Genomic DNA, 15,569 nt, shown 5'->3' with positions numbered 1-15,569 from the left:
TTCATGGCTTCCATGCTACTCTTGCACTGTTACCTGATACCTGGTGTTATTGTTAAGGGAGTGATGTGCCCGAGGGCTGACTTGTGTGCTGACTTGCACTATTGTTCCGCATTCATTTGCTTAACTGTTGGAAAAGATATTTTCGAAAGAGGTTTTAAACTGAGCCAGATATTTCTAAAGCTTACACGATTTCACTGTTTTCTCAAAGGGTTACACTGTTCTATATAGCATGATGACTTGCTTTACGTGGTTTCTTGCTGCTCAGTTATTATTTACCCTTATTACTCACTGAGTTGGAGTACTCACTTTACTCCCTGCACCTCGCATGCAGATGCAGGTATTGGTTTACCCGGTAGCGGGTTTGAGCTGGTTGAGGATTTGCTATCGTAGCTGAGCAAGGTGACCGCCAGCGTTCGCGGCACCAGATTTTCTCCTTTTTGATTCCAGATTGTATTCTATGTATTACAGGCCTTGTAGTTGTATCAAAGATCCTTCTAGATGCTCGTGACTTGTGACACCCCGATTTCGGGCTGAGTCGGGATGGGTTCTCTGTTTTTATCACGTTTATTCCGCAATATGATTTCATTATCTATGATTCAGACTTATGCATGCTAAGTAACTGTTAAAAGAGGCGTTGTTGTTCTGTTGGCTGGCCTTGTCTTCACGAGAGGCGCCATCACGACCGGGTTTTGGGGAATTGGGTCGTGACAGCAGGCCTACTTCTTGCTGCACTACTCTGTACAAAATTGTATAAAAAATGATTTCTAGTAGACTGCAACCTATGACGGAGATTCTAGCTTCCCCCATCCCATATATATGTCCGAACCCCCTTCCTAACCCCCCAAACCTCACAGACCCTTCCCATTTCCCCCTCCGTCTCCCAGTACGCAAACCCTAGCCGCCCTCAATCTCCATTTCATCACCACCAGCCGCCGCCCACCAGAAATCGTCCCACGGCGACGACCTATCACCAAAGAACCCCAAATCCACCCTCTACACTCCCCACAACCCCTTGAACACTAATCCATCACCAGTTTCCTCCAAATCACCACCCTATTCCGTTAATTTCAAATTTGGAAATTCAAACCCAAAACCTGAGGTCGCCCAAACAACCCCAAAATTATACCCCACACTCCTCACACGCCCTTAAACCTTAGTCCATTGTTGATTTCCCAAAATCCCCACAATTATTTCATTAATTCCGGATCCATGATTGAAACCCTAGATACGTTTCTGTCTCTGATTGGGCATGCAAATCTGGTCCATTTGAACCCAAGACCTACATCAATCGATCGCTCTTGATGAGAGCAATTGATTGATGTTAGTCGTAGTTCATTTCACCCCCACCAAGTTCAATCCGAGTTTGCAACTGTTTAGGATGTTATTTCCTTTTCTTTCTGCTGTTGCTCTTCTTTCTTTTGTCTTTCTTCATAATTGTTGTTTCTGTTTAGTTCGCATGTTTTAGGGATTACAATGTTTCGCTTTGTTGTTTGTTTGTTCATTCTGCCTGTGTTAACATGAATCATCAAAGCATGCTTACTTCTGAGCTTAGCAGTTTCCTTGCGTGAAAATTCCTGCTGTTTCCATCGCGATTTAGTTCATGTTAGGGTTTAGTTTAGTTTAATTTAGGTTTTTTTCTAGATGCTTAATATTGCAAGATTCAATTACACTGTTTTGTTGCTTGTTTGTTATTTTGATTTGATTTCGGATAATCGCTGGCTTTGTTGATGTTTGCCATGGTTTGTAAATTATTAGACACTTGTACGGGGTAATTGAACAAAAGGAAACTTAAGGGGGTCATTTGAAAGATGAAAAATAAGGGTTTCAAATAGAGCATTTAGAAGCTTCTAGAGTGTGGACATGTGGCTCTATTTTGCTAATAAAAATTGCTGAAACTAATTAGAAATGGCCAGCTGTTCATTTTCTGTTAGGAAAGATGCTCTTTCTGATTTTTTTTAGGGTTTTTAGAAGGGAATGATTCCCTTATCTTGAAGGCACATGTCACATTTCTTTAGCTATATATAGTACCCTCCCCTCACTCAACACACATGAAAAAAACAGACCTGAAAAATCTTCTAAAAAAATCCAGCTTTCAGCTTTCCTATTTTCTTTCTCTTTACAAAAGTTTGGAAGGAGTTTCTTTGAATTTCTGGGTTCTTGAGCAGAGATATGAGCTGACACTTAAGTTGTGTGTTGATTTTTACTGCTGCCCTTTGGTGCTGATTCTACTATTTCCTGCTATCGCTTGCTGATTTTAGAAGAACATTTTCTTAACTCATTCACTATTTGTATTCAGGTACTCCTTGAACTTTGAATGACAGATGGATTGCAAGCATGTTTTTTTTAAGGATGTACTTATGATATGAAGTTAATATTCAAATGTTGAATTTCAGTTTTTATATATGTTCTTTCAAGTCATTTGACCTTTTACTTTCTTCCTTTTTAGCTTTTACTTAAATGTGTTGGATCTGTCGTGTTAGTCAATAATTTAGTTGGGATATTCATGTGTTGAATGTTTAAAATGGTTATCTTTTCATGTGTTGTTTGAGAGTTCAAGATGATTGATAGTGTCATTAGCTTATTCTGTTTGTTCATTAAAATCGTGTTGGTTAGTATGCTGGCTAGGATGCCTCCTTTAGGTTTGAGGTCCAAGTTCATACACTTTCAAAAGAAACTTATTGTTTAATTGCTAAATGACATTCAGATTTGTTATCTTGGGATTGTAATATTAATAAAGTGATTATACACCTGGTGTTAATGTGATTAATTAGTAGTTTAAGGTGGTTTAAGCTAATACCGTTGTTACTAATGGCGTGTTAGTAAATTAAAGCCTATAATATGGTTATTCAGCATATTTGATTTGAGATTTTAATATAATTTTTTTTGGTTATTTGTGTATTTGGAGAGATTGAACTTCAGTTAGGGCGTTAGCATGTTAAAAGTCTTCATGTTAAAAATAGTTGGGCCTGGTGTTGGCCCAAATGAAGCAGCCTGGTCGAAATCACACCTGGCATGGTTTCCGGGGCTTTTCCACTTCTGGGCTCAATTTCGAGCCCAATCAGCACCATCGATATTGTTCTTTGAGAATTTTTTATCAAATAGCGTAATGGGCTTACTGCTGGCCCAATCTTTTTTTTCAGAATAGTTAAAGGCAAACATATCTGTCCAATGCCATATTAATAATTAGTAGCCTTCCAACAAATTTTGAATTAGTTTTAAGCAGTAAGCATGAATATTCGTAGTTTGCTTTAGGCGCAATTTAATATATCATCGTGATTGTGTACACGTTCGCGTGACATAATTATGATCCTAAAATCAAAATCGGGGTATGTGTTCGTGCAACTTCGACCAAACTTTCTTAATATTAATAAAGCGTGATTAATTGTGGAAACGTACGCGTGATATGATTTTTGACGCGCCAAACGAAATGAGTACACATACGCGTGACTCGTTTTTAAGATAATTCCATAATTAAGCAAATAAAAGCGGGTAGATGCACATAGATTTAAAAATAAGTAATTAGACAATTTAATTAAGCCAAATATTATTAAAGCGACCGTGCTAAAACCACGAAACCCGGGAATGCCTAACACCTTCTCACGGTTAACAGAATTTCTTACCTGGATTTCTGTGTTTCGCGGACTGCAAAACTGAGTCAAACGTCCTCGATTCGGGATTTTAAATCGGTGACTTGGGACACCATAAATTATCCCAAGTGGCGACTCTGAATTTGATATAGATAATCCCGTTTCGGTTATTGTCACTTTAATTGAAAAAACTCCCTTATACCCTTTCGGGTTGAAAAAGGAGGTGTGATAGCTCTGGCGACTCTGCTGGGGATCGAACCCAAAATCTCTGGTTCAGAGTTTAAGGATTCACGCTTGTTTTTGTGATTTTTATTTGGCTTTATTTATTGTTGATATTACTGTATTTTGTGGGCCTAATGTGCTAATTGCTGTTTATTTACCGTTTTGATATTATTTGAACTGTATTAAAATGCCTTCTTACGCCGCCCTTCTGAGTCTTCTGAAATATGGTGCACACGGATGTGGCCCACTTTTTGTTAGAAGTCATACCAATTAGAACGAGGCTTGGGTCAGCAACAAGGTCGGGTAGACTTTCGTGCTCCCGGTACGTTGCCCCCACCTCGGCTCGAGCTGTTGCTCGGGTAAGCTAGGTCTAGAACAGAACCCCAAGTAAACCTAGAATAATATAACCTCATGTCAGATCCCTAGTAGGAACGTTTATTTGCATCACGTGCATTTGACTTTGGGGACTCAACAGAGGGGTTGGTTCCGTCTAGGACAGGTGTACCCAAAATAACATACCATCCTAATGCATCTTACGTGCTATGTGAACATTTATTTATTTCGGCTTGCATGTTAACCGGCTAGGAAAAGAAAATCAAGAGAAAACCCAAGAGTGATGTAGGAAGGAAATAAAGCCCGGTTCTGAAAACCCGGTATTTGAAAATGTCCCGAAACTCTGCCGATTTTTTTTTAAAAAAAGGGGGTTGAAAAAAGAAGAAGAAAGGAAAAAAGAGTCATTTCAAAATGAGTCATTCATGTTTTTCCAATTATGTCAAAACTGACCGAACTACGCAGGTCTGATTCTCACCGGATGTGGGATATGTAGGCAGCCTACATAAGGTTCGGCCTCATTTTTACAAAAATAACAAAATAAAATAAAGTGTAGTTTAGGGCTTTGGTCAAAAGAACAAGCTGACCTAGCTTCGGTTATGTCTTAAGCCGGTCTTGCCGGGATAGCCTTATAGTATCTTTCAATGGTCAAAGGGCTATTTTCGCAAAGAACGGGCAAGTCTGTCAGTAAAGTGTCATTTTTTTCATAAAGTACCTTCCCCCGGCCTCAAAATTTATTTGGAATTGTGAAGGGGCCACGTTTATAAAAAACAACCTCGTTTGTTCAAAATAGCATAGGGGGCCATTCTCCTTTGATTTTTTCTCCTTTAGAAGATAAAAACTTGTTTCGCAAAAGAGTTCTTCAGAGTCAACCCTAACCTTAACCATCCACAGGTACAAAATGAACATTGCCCAGAATCCGTCACTATTGGTCATAGAACAGGCTCAGCTACAGCTTCGTATGTGGTGGTATGATTTAGATGGAGATGGTCAGGATTGGGTAAAAGAGCATTTGGGTGCCCTTATAGACATTATGGAAATCAAACCGCGGGAGGATTTAATCAAGGCCTTGGTAACTTTTTGGGATCCTGTCCACAACGTTTTCCGTTTCTCGAATTTTGAGCTCACCCCTACTCTGGAGGAAATAGCCGGATATATTGACTTTGGCCGGGACTTGAGAAAACAACAACTTATATTCCCAAGGGCCCCCTCTGTGCACAAATTCTTTGATCTCCTGAATATCAGCAAGCAAATGAAAAAGGCCTATGTAAACAAAGGATGTTGTTCCTTTTACTTCTTGTATTCCAGGTTCGGGCATTCAGTTGGGTTCGAAACACATGAAAAGGGACTAAACAACAAACATGATAAGAGCATTTGGCAAATTCATTGTCGGTTCACTTTCATAGTGAAATTTTTGGGAATTATAGTCTTTTCGAATAAAGAAGGGACAATAGATATCCGCATGGCCAGAATTGCACAAATCCTCACTACTAAAAAGGATCATACACTTGCTGCATTAGTGCTGGCAGACATTTATCGAGTATTAACATTGTGTAGATCCGGGGCTCAATTCTTTGAAGGTTGTAACGTTCTTTTGCAAATATGGTTGATCGAGCATCTCCGCCATCACCCCAAATTCATGAGTTATGGCTCGAGCAAGGACAACTTCATCAAGAGCTATGAGGAAAGGGTGAAAGACTACAATTCTCCAGAAGGGTTTCAAGCTTGGGTCTCCCACTTAGGAACTCTAAAAGCAAGTCAGATTGAATGGACTCTAGGATGTCTTCCGGTAACAGAAATCATACACATGACGCCTACAAAAGGGTACCTAATGTTGATGGGTTTGAGAAGTGTCCAGCCATACAGCAAAGAGTTTTAAGGCAGCTGGGAAGATATCAAGTGGTGCCCGAAGATGAAGATTTGAGTACCCAAGTCATTGAGCTACACCTAGAAGCTACATTACACGAGTCTTTAGTCCAACAAGATTGGAATGGTTGCCGATATCTGAAAAATGACACCCAGGTACTAGATCTTGCGAGAGGAGAAGTGGATCCAGATTATGTCGTGTGGTTTGAGAGAAGGTCTTGTGCAAATAATGAGCCAGAGCCCGAGCCCGAAAGGCCCTCCAAGAGACATCATGTTTAGGCTTTTGATGATAAAGTCCGGGAAAGGTTGGCCTGGGGATAAAAGGAGAAAAAATATCAAGCCGACATTCACACCCTAGAAAAAAAATTTGAGAAACGTCGAATTCAAATGTACAGGTGCAAGAAGCTGAAGGTGAAAGGAGAAGGTTGGCCCAAAAAAAATGAAGCCCTCCGAGCTCAGATTCAGAGGATGAAGATAGCCGCTGAAAACCCGGCCAGAAGCAGACAAGATGAAAAACTCATAAACAGTCTTAGACGGAAAGTGTGTGATTATGGGGCTGACTTGGAAAAGGCCGAAGAGGAATTGGCAAAAGCCCGGGCAAAGTTGGCAAAGAATACAGAAGAGCGGGCGAGGTTTGTTCAACAGCTAAAGGGAAAGTATGACAGAGAAGTCACGTTTTTAAAGAAGAAGCTGACTACTCTTGAAAATGAAATGGCCCAGCAAACAAAGAATTTCAAAGCAGAAAGAGAGCATTGCTATGCACTAATTTGCCAACTAGAAGAAAGCATGCAGCAATTACATGACCAAAACAACACAGATACCCAAGTGTTGGAAGCTCGGGCACAACAAAAAGGGCGTCTGCTTCAGGAGAAAGGTGTCATCAGAACAAGGAGTAAAGAGATAGCTGACTATGTCGTGATGAAATGTCACGAATGTGAAGACATGACTAGGTCGATGTTTTTTGCTTCTGTGATGACATTCATTCACCAGGTGATGGCTGACTTGGACCGTCTTCAACAGGATATTGCACGAAGGCCCGCGCAAAGACCGGATAATGTTCCGCAAGCTCCCTGGGTACCGGTGTAAGCTCTTATGTACTCCTGACTTTCTTCTGGTTTTAAGTCTGTATTTCATTTTTCGAGGCTGTTAGTCTATTTGTTTTTCCTGTTTAGAGTCTGTATGTCAGAATCCTTGTAATAGAAAATCCAAAAGATTTATTTAATGGAATATTGAAAACCCCAAAAAATTTCTTTCTTTTATTTTATATTTATCCCCTGAACTACGTAATGGTCTGATTCATGCGGCGTCATGATACGCAGGCGATCCCCATAGATTCGATCATAACCATAAAATGAAGAGAGAGAAAAAAATTGAGTGGAAAGAAAGAGTGGCAAAACAAGAGAACAAAAGAGAGTGCAAAAAATAAAAAGGGAGCGACAAGAACCAAGTGAGAGAACCAATAGTGATTAAAGAAAGGCATGACTGAAAGAAAAGAAAGTGCAAAGTGAAAAGAGTTAGTCAAGGACGGGATGAAGCATGCAACCATTCAAATACACGATAGAAGTAGTTAACTGTTTAGGTGAGTGCATCACAAACGTGCGATTGCCTATCTGTTAAACTCTCAAACACTAACAAGTTTGATGCTGCTATTGAGTACAAGAAGGTGGTTAGTACGACTGTGCATAATTTGGTAAATACCGAATTACCGTACCGAAACCGAAAATTTTGGCATTTGGTATTCGATGTTTTGGTATTCGGTATGGTATTTGGTTTAAGTTTTAAAAAATACGGAAAAAGGCCAAAACTATCCCTATCATTTGCTAAATGGTTTATAAATACCCTCCGTTCATCTATCCGTTCAAGAAAATACACTCCGTCCATCTATCCGTCCAAAAAAAACATACGAAGTTAACTCTATTGACAAAAATACCCCCGCGACTAACGGCAGAGCTGATGGAGTGTGTTTTTTCGAACGGGTAGATGGACGGAGGGTATTTATAAACCATTTAGCAAACGATAGGGATGAGACTTTCATTTAATGACGTGGCGATTTTTGATATGGGTCTTATTTTTTCCCATTTACTTGGTCCGACCCTATTTATTTGACCCGCCTAATTATTTTCTTTCTTTTTCTTTGCTTTTTTCCCCTCTCTTTTTGACCCATTTACCTGGTCCCCCTCTTCTTCTTCTTTTGAACATCCCAAAGGTAACCCTTACTTTTTTTTTTACCTTTTATAGATTCAATCTTTAGCCTAGAATGTGATAATTTCAAGCTCTTTAGCACCTTGGTTTCAATTTTCTTGTGTGCTTGTATCAGTTATATGTAGTTGTTTTCTCTTTGTTATTTCGTGGCTCTTTTGTCCTCTTATGAACAATCCAAAGATTTCCATTACTTGTCCCTTTTAAAGTTTCAATATTTCTCCTAGATTTGATTGGTATATTTGGACAACAATTTTTTTGTTTCAGATTTTTGGTTTGTTTTGATCCTTATCTTCTTACTTAACAACCTAAATGTATCTGTTGATTTTCCATTAAGAGTTTCAATACTTATGCTGAGTTTGATTGGAGAAATCTCAAAATCTGGTTTGAATTTCGGGTTATTTGATTTTGGGTTTTATCTATTCTTTAATTAATTTGTTATTGTGTGTATGTAGTGTCCCAATTGGAGTTGAAGAAAGGGGGAGATCAGATGAGTGGGAATGGGTGTGATAGATACTACCCATTTTTGTAAATGGTCAGATAAGGTAAATGGGTTGAAATAATATTCATTTTTTGTTCCAGTCAAAGATTGCCATGTGGCCCAATTAATAATCGCCATGTCATTAAATGAAAGACCCATCCCTATCATTTGCTAAATGGTTTATAAATACACTCCGTCCAGCTATCCATTCAAAAAAACACACTCCATCAGTTCTGCCGTTAGTCGCGGGGGTATTTTTGTTAATAGAATTAACTTCGTGTTTTTTTTTGAACGGATAGATGGACGGAGTGTATTTTTTTGAACGGATAGATGGACGGAGGGTATTTATAAACCATTTAGCAAACGATAGGGATAGTTTTGGCCCTTTTCCGTAAAAAATATTGGTATTAGGTATGGTATTTGGTATTTTTAAATGAAATGCCGAAATACCGATACCGTACCGAAATATATATTATATTACACAATACACATATTATTAATTATAACATAAATATAAAAATCTAAAATTTTACTTTCCTTTATTCTCTAAGTTCATCAATTAGCTCTAAGTAACTAACAAGACATTTCTAATGATCAAATTTATTCTTTTATGTACAATTTTCTCTCTCTAAGTTGATATTTGCTAGTTTTGGACAAAACTTTTGTCAACAAATGTTTTTAGTTTTGTACTTTCGAGTACTTTATTTCAGAATATTATATTCTATGACTCTATGCACTAGTTAGTATTCAAACCAAATAAACCGAAGTTACCAAACCGAATAAACCGAAACCGAAAGGAGAAAAACCAAACCATACTGAATTTAATTAGGTACGGTATTGGTATTGCACTTTAAGAAATCAAATACCGAAAATACCGAACCGAAATATCTAAATATCGTACCGTACCGACCGACGAACACCCTTAGTGGTTAGTTTGTTTGGCATTCTGGCAAGCCACCCATATAACACCAGGTCTAAACACAAGGGGATCATGGCTAGCAAAGAATTAGATGCAAGTGTTGTTGACCCACCAAGAGAGATGGTAGAATCTGAGTCTGGTTTGAAAGAAGAGGTACATAAGCTGAAGCACCAAATGGCCGAAATGTATCAAGCATGGATTAGGGGGCATCCTCCACCATCATTCCCTACCAACTATACAGAAAACTCTGCTTTCATCCCACCAATATCACAATCCCAAGATCCCACTATTGTTGATCTGTCCCCTCAGCATGCACCAGGCTTCACCCCTTACCACCACTATCCCGGCACCTCAACTCAAACTGTCCAGGCTCCCCTAGCCAAAGCAACTGAATACCCTGCTCCGCCAGCTACCCCTGTCTTCGTAGCCCCTCCGCGAGCTACCCTCCATCAATCTTCTAGTGAGCCGGCATTCCAAGTCCAAGATAACCAATACTATGCTCCAGAGCCCACTTTCAAAGTCTCGGATCATTACTCCTACACTCCTCACTTTGAACTTCCTGTCGAAATGGAGAATCCACCCAAAACGCGGAGCAAGAGGAGATATTTAGGAAGGTAAAGAGTTTGGAGCAGTCGCTTAGAAATATGCAAGGATTGGGAGGCCAAGTGAGTGTGGCTTATAAAGATTTGTGCTTGTTTCCCGATGTCCAGCTACCTGCCGGATTCAAAATGCCCAAGTTTGAGTTGTACGACGGGCATGGAGACCCCGTGGCCCACTTAAGAGGATTTTGCAACAAAATGAGGGGTGCTGGTGGGAAAGATGAATTATTGATGGCATATTTTAGTCAAAGTTTGAGCGGTGCAGCGTTGGAATGGTACACCCGCCAAGACAACAGCAGGTGGTACACTTGGGATGATTTGGCTCAGGATTTCGCTCGCCATTTCTAGTACAACGTAGAATTTGTCCCAAATCGCCTATCCTTGCCTAAGATAGAGAAAAAACCTAGTGAGAGTTTCAGGGAGTATGGTTTCTGGTGGAGAGAACAGGCGGAACGAGTCAACCCTCCAATGGAGGAAGATGAAATGGTGGAGTACTTCCTTCGGGCCTTGGAGCCTACTTACTTTGTCATCTGATCACGGCCATAGGTAAGTCCTTCAATGAAGTGGTGAAGAAGGGAGGAATGGTAGAGGAAGGACTCAAATCAAGTAAGATCATGAGTTAATCTGCCATCAAAGCAACTACACAAGCGATCCAGAATGGCACCGGGGGCGTGTTAGGGAAAAAGAAGAAAGAAGATGTTGCTATGGTCGTCTCAAGATCGTGGCATGGCCCAAGGAGTTCACCTTACCATTACACCCGGCCTCGACCCCTACCTCAAACTACACCCAAGCTCCATATAATCCACCCCAACACTACTTCCTACCACAATACCCTCAATATTCAGTCAGACCACCCCAATACCACGTCCACCACGCACAGTCATATGCTCAACCCCCTCCTTACCCGCAATGGCATGCACCAGCTCCACAAAACCCTCATCAACCTCCACAAACATACCGAAACCCTACTGGTCCAAGCTTTCGACCCAGGTCAGAGTACAAAAAGGAAAGGCAGCAACGGAAACAAACTTTCACCCTGCTTGGAGAGTCTTATGCCAGTTTGTTTCAGAGGTTGATACAATTGGACGTTCAAAGGCTGATTGAGTCAAAGTTACCAAATCCCTCTCCAAAGAACCTGGATTATTCCCTCAGATGCGAATCTAATTCTGATGCTCCGGGGCACGACACAGAAAAGTGTTGGCATTTGAAGAGCGCCATCCAAGAGCTTATCGATACAAATCAAATTGTGGTCCAGAGCTCGGAAGCTCCAAACATCAATCAAAATCCATTGCCAGCCCATGCTGAAACACACATGATTGAGATAGTGGATAAGGATGGCGAACCCCGAGAAGCCTTCGAAGTCTGTCATGATGATCCGTGCCAGTGAAAGTAATTCAGTCAAAACTCCAGTTGTTACAAATGCAACATCCTCGACAGCTGAAGGGCTGACGGACAAGCTAAGCCCACCCAATGTTAAGCCACCTGTATTAGTCGTGAAAGGGTTCCCAGACGATGTTGAAGCAAAGCAAGGAAAGCCTAAAGTGGTCGTGCCGGGGGTAGCAAGTAAGCCTGTCATAATCGTGGACGGGGCTCGCATTGCCCCTGTTATTATTAAACTAGTGACCCAGCTGCCGATAGATAACACCAAGGTTGTTCCATGGAATTGCAAGCAAGTGATAGTAACTTATAAAGGGAAAGAAGTGGAAGAGGAAGTTAATGAAACCCGGGGGTTGACTCGTTCGGGAGATGCTTTACCCCAGAGGAATTAAGGAAAGCTAAGCCGTTCAAAGATAACCCAATCCCGTTAAAGAAGCCAGTTACCGAAGAGGAGGCGGAAGAATTCTTGAGAAAAATGAAGGTGTTTGACTACTCTATCGTGGAACAGTTAAGGAAGACACTCGCTGAAATTTCTCTTCTATCATTGTTGATACATTCAGACGAGCACCGCCAGGCCCTCATGAAGATTTTGAATGAGGCTCATGTCCCTGATAAGATCAGAGTGAACCATTTGGAGAAGATTTCCTACAAGATATTCGAGGCAAACAGGATCACTTTCTCGGATGACAAGCTTCCCTTAGAGGGTACAAAACACAATCGAGCTCTTTATCTCACAGTGAAATGTGAGGATTCTTTGGTCTCGAGGGTACTAGTTGATAATGGTTCCAGTGCAAATATTTGTCCTCTCTCCACTCTGCAAAAGTTGAAAATTGATATTGAAAAGATTTACAAGAACACTATATGTGTTCGAGGTTTTGACGGAGGGGGAAAAGATTCTGTTGGCGATATCGTGCTCGAACTGACAATAGGACCAGTTGAATTTACTATGGAGTTCCAGGTATTAGATGTGGCCGTCTCCTATAATTTGCTGTTGGGCAGGCCCTGGATACATGTTGCCAAGGCAGTCCCGTCTTCCCTGCACCAAATGGTAAAGTTTGAGTGGGAGGGACAGGAAATCGTCGTGCATGGTGACGAGAACTTATGTGCTTACAATGATACATCTGTCCCGTTTATTGAAGCCGAAGATGATAAAGGGCCTTGGGTCTACCAAGCTTTCGAAACAGTGTCAGTTGAGAAGATTCCGGAGGAGGAGTGCATTCCAAGTCCAAAGTTAGCCTCCACATCCGTCATGGTAGCAACTGAAATGCTGAAGAACGGTTTTGTGCCGGGAAAAGGTCCGGGCACATCTTTACAAGGTATCGTGCAGCCAATGTCTCTACATGAAATTCTGGGTACGTTTGGTCTGGGATTCAAGCCCACAAGGGACGAGGTGAAGAGGGCTAAAAGGTTTAAGAAGAAGGCATGGTCACTCCCTAAGCCTATCCCACGCCTCTCCAGGTCCTTCGCCAAGCCAAGGGTCGTGAAACGCCAGTGTCAACAGTCCCAAAGCCTGTGGTTGACTTTGATGAAGAGCTGATTGAAAGGTTCCAGAGTCTATTTGATGAGGTGAAGATGATGGAAATTGGGGAAGGTTCCAGCAAAGCAGATGTGCAGTTTATTGGGCCAAAAGTGAAGCTTAACAATTGGAAGGCTACTCATCTCCCTACTCGGAAGGAGTTTTGGTAGTTTGCTTTGTTTTCCTTTCTGTTATCTGGATTATTCCAGGGTTGTAATCCAGATTTTTATTTTTCGCTTCTTTTGATGTACAAACCCTTCTATCCTTTATTTTCAATGAAATGCAATTTCCCTTTTTCCATTACTCCTGATAGTGTCATTTTTGTCTTTCTTTGTATAGTTATTTTTATGCCGGTTTTAATGACATGACATGCATGAGGAATTTTCGGCCAAGTCTTAAAAGCCAATTTAACTCTAAAATAATAATCCAAGAAGTAGAGCACGATGATGAAACATGATATGATGAAGAAGCGGCATTTGAGGAAATTAGTAAAGAACTAAATCATTTTGAAGAGAAACCTAAGCCTAATTTGAATGAAGCTGAAGCAATCAATTTAGGAGATCCAGATAATATCAGGGAAACCAAGATAAGTGTACACGTGGAACCACAAATCAAGGAAGAAACAATCAAAGCACTGTTTGAATATAAAGATATTTTCGCATGGTCATATGACGACATGCCAGGTTTGAGTACTGACTTGGTAATCCACAAATTGCCAACTGATCCGCCATTCCCTCCTGTCAAGTAGAAGCTAAGGAAGTTCAAGACTGGCATGAGTGTGAAGATCAAGGAAGAAATCACAAAACAGCTGGATGTAAAGGTCATTCGAGTCACGCGATACCCCACTTAGTTAGCCAATGTGGTGCCAGTACCAAAGAAGGATGGTAAGACCAGGGTGTGCGTTGATTACCGCGACCTCAACAAAGCAAGTCCAAAGGATAACTTCCCATTGACAAATATCCACATCTTGATTGATAAATGTGCCAAGCATGAGATCGGGTCTTTTGTGGATTGCTATGAAGGATATCACCAGACCTTGATGGATGAGGAAGATGCAGAAAAGACAGTGTTCATCACGCCATGGGGAACATATTGCTACCGGGTAATGCCATTTGGTTTGAAAAACGCTGGGGCAACTTACATGAGGGAAATGACTACCGTATTTTATGACATGATACACAAAGAGATTGAGGTGTATGTAGATTATGTGATCATAAAGTCAAGGAAGCAGTCCGACCATGTAGAGGACTTGAGAATGTTTTTCCAGAGGCTCCGCAGGTATAACCTTAAGCTCAACCCTGCAAAATATGCATTTGGTGTCCCGTCTGGAAAACTGTTGGGATTCATAGTCAGTCGGAGAGGTATTGAGTTGGATCCGTCAAAGATCAAAGCCATCCAAGAATTGCCGCCGCCGAAGAATAAGACTGAGGTGATGAGTTTGCTCGGGTGATTAAACTACATCAGCAGGTTTATTGCTGAACTCACAACAACTTGTGAGCCCATCTTTAAGTTGTTGAAGAAGGATGCCGCGGTCAAATAGACTGATGAGTGTCAGGAGGCATTCGACAAGATCAAGAGGTACCTGTCAAACCCACCTGTGCTAGTCCCGCCGGAGCTTGGGAGACCTTTAATTCTTTATTGATAGTCCTGGATAATTCGTTTAGTTGTGTGTTGGGCCAACACGACATCATTGGCAAGAAGGAGCAGGCCATTTATTATGTCAGCAAGAAGTTCAGTTCTTATGAGGTCAAGTATACTCTCCTTGAAAGGACATGTTGCGCCTTGACTTGGGTGGCACAAAAGTTGAAGCATTATCTGTCTCCCTACACTACTTACCTCATTTCTCGCATGGATCCTCTAAAGTATATCTTTCATAAGTCTATGCCCACCGGAAGACTTGTGAAGTGGCAGATTTTACTCACAGAATTTGACATCATCTATGTGACTCAAACTGCGATGAAAGCCCAAGCTTTGGCCGATCATTTGGCCGAGAACCTGATGGATGAAGAGTATGAGCCATTGAGGACTTATTTTCCTGATAAAGAAGTGATGCATATTGACGAGGTTGAGCAGGATGAAAAACCGGGTTGGAAACTTTTCTTTGATGGAGCCGCTAACATGAAAGGTGTTAGAATAGGGGATGTGCTCATTTCTGAAACACCCTGTAACAACCCAGCTTTGTTTCTATTGTACCAACAATATGGCTGAATATGAGGCGTGCATTCTAGGTTTGAGGTTAGCTGTAGACATGAGAGTTCAGGAAGTATTGGTTTTGGGAGATTCGGATCTGTTGGTGCACCAGATTCAGGGAGAATTGGAGACTCAGGATTTGAAGCTCATACCGTATCGACAATGTCTGCATGATCTTTGTTAACGATTCAGATCAATAAAATTCAGTCATATTCCTAGGATCCATAATGAGGTTGCCGATGCTTTGGCTACTCTAGCGTCAATGTTACATCATCCGGATAAG

Source organism: Nicotiana attenuata, unplaced genomic scaffold, assembly GCF_001879085.1.
Source record: "Nicotiana attenuata strain UT unplaced genomic scaffold, NIATTr2, whole genome shotgun sequence".
In the NCBI taxonomy this organism is placed as follows: domain Eukaryota; kingdom Viridiplantae; phylum Streptophyta; class Magnoliopsida; order Solanales; family Solanaceae; genus Nicotiana; species Nicotiana attenuata.
This window is presented reverse-complemented; position numbering follows the sequence as displayed.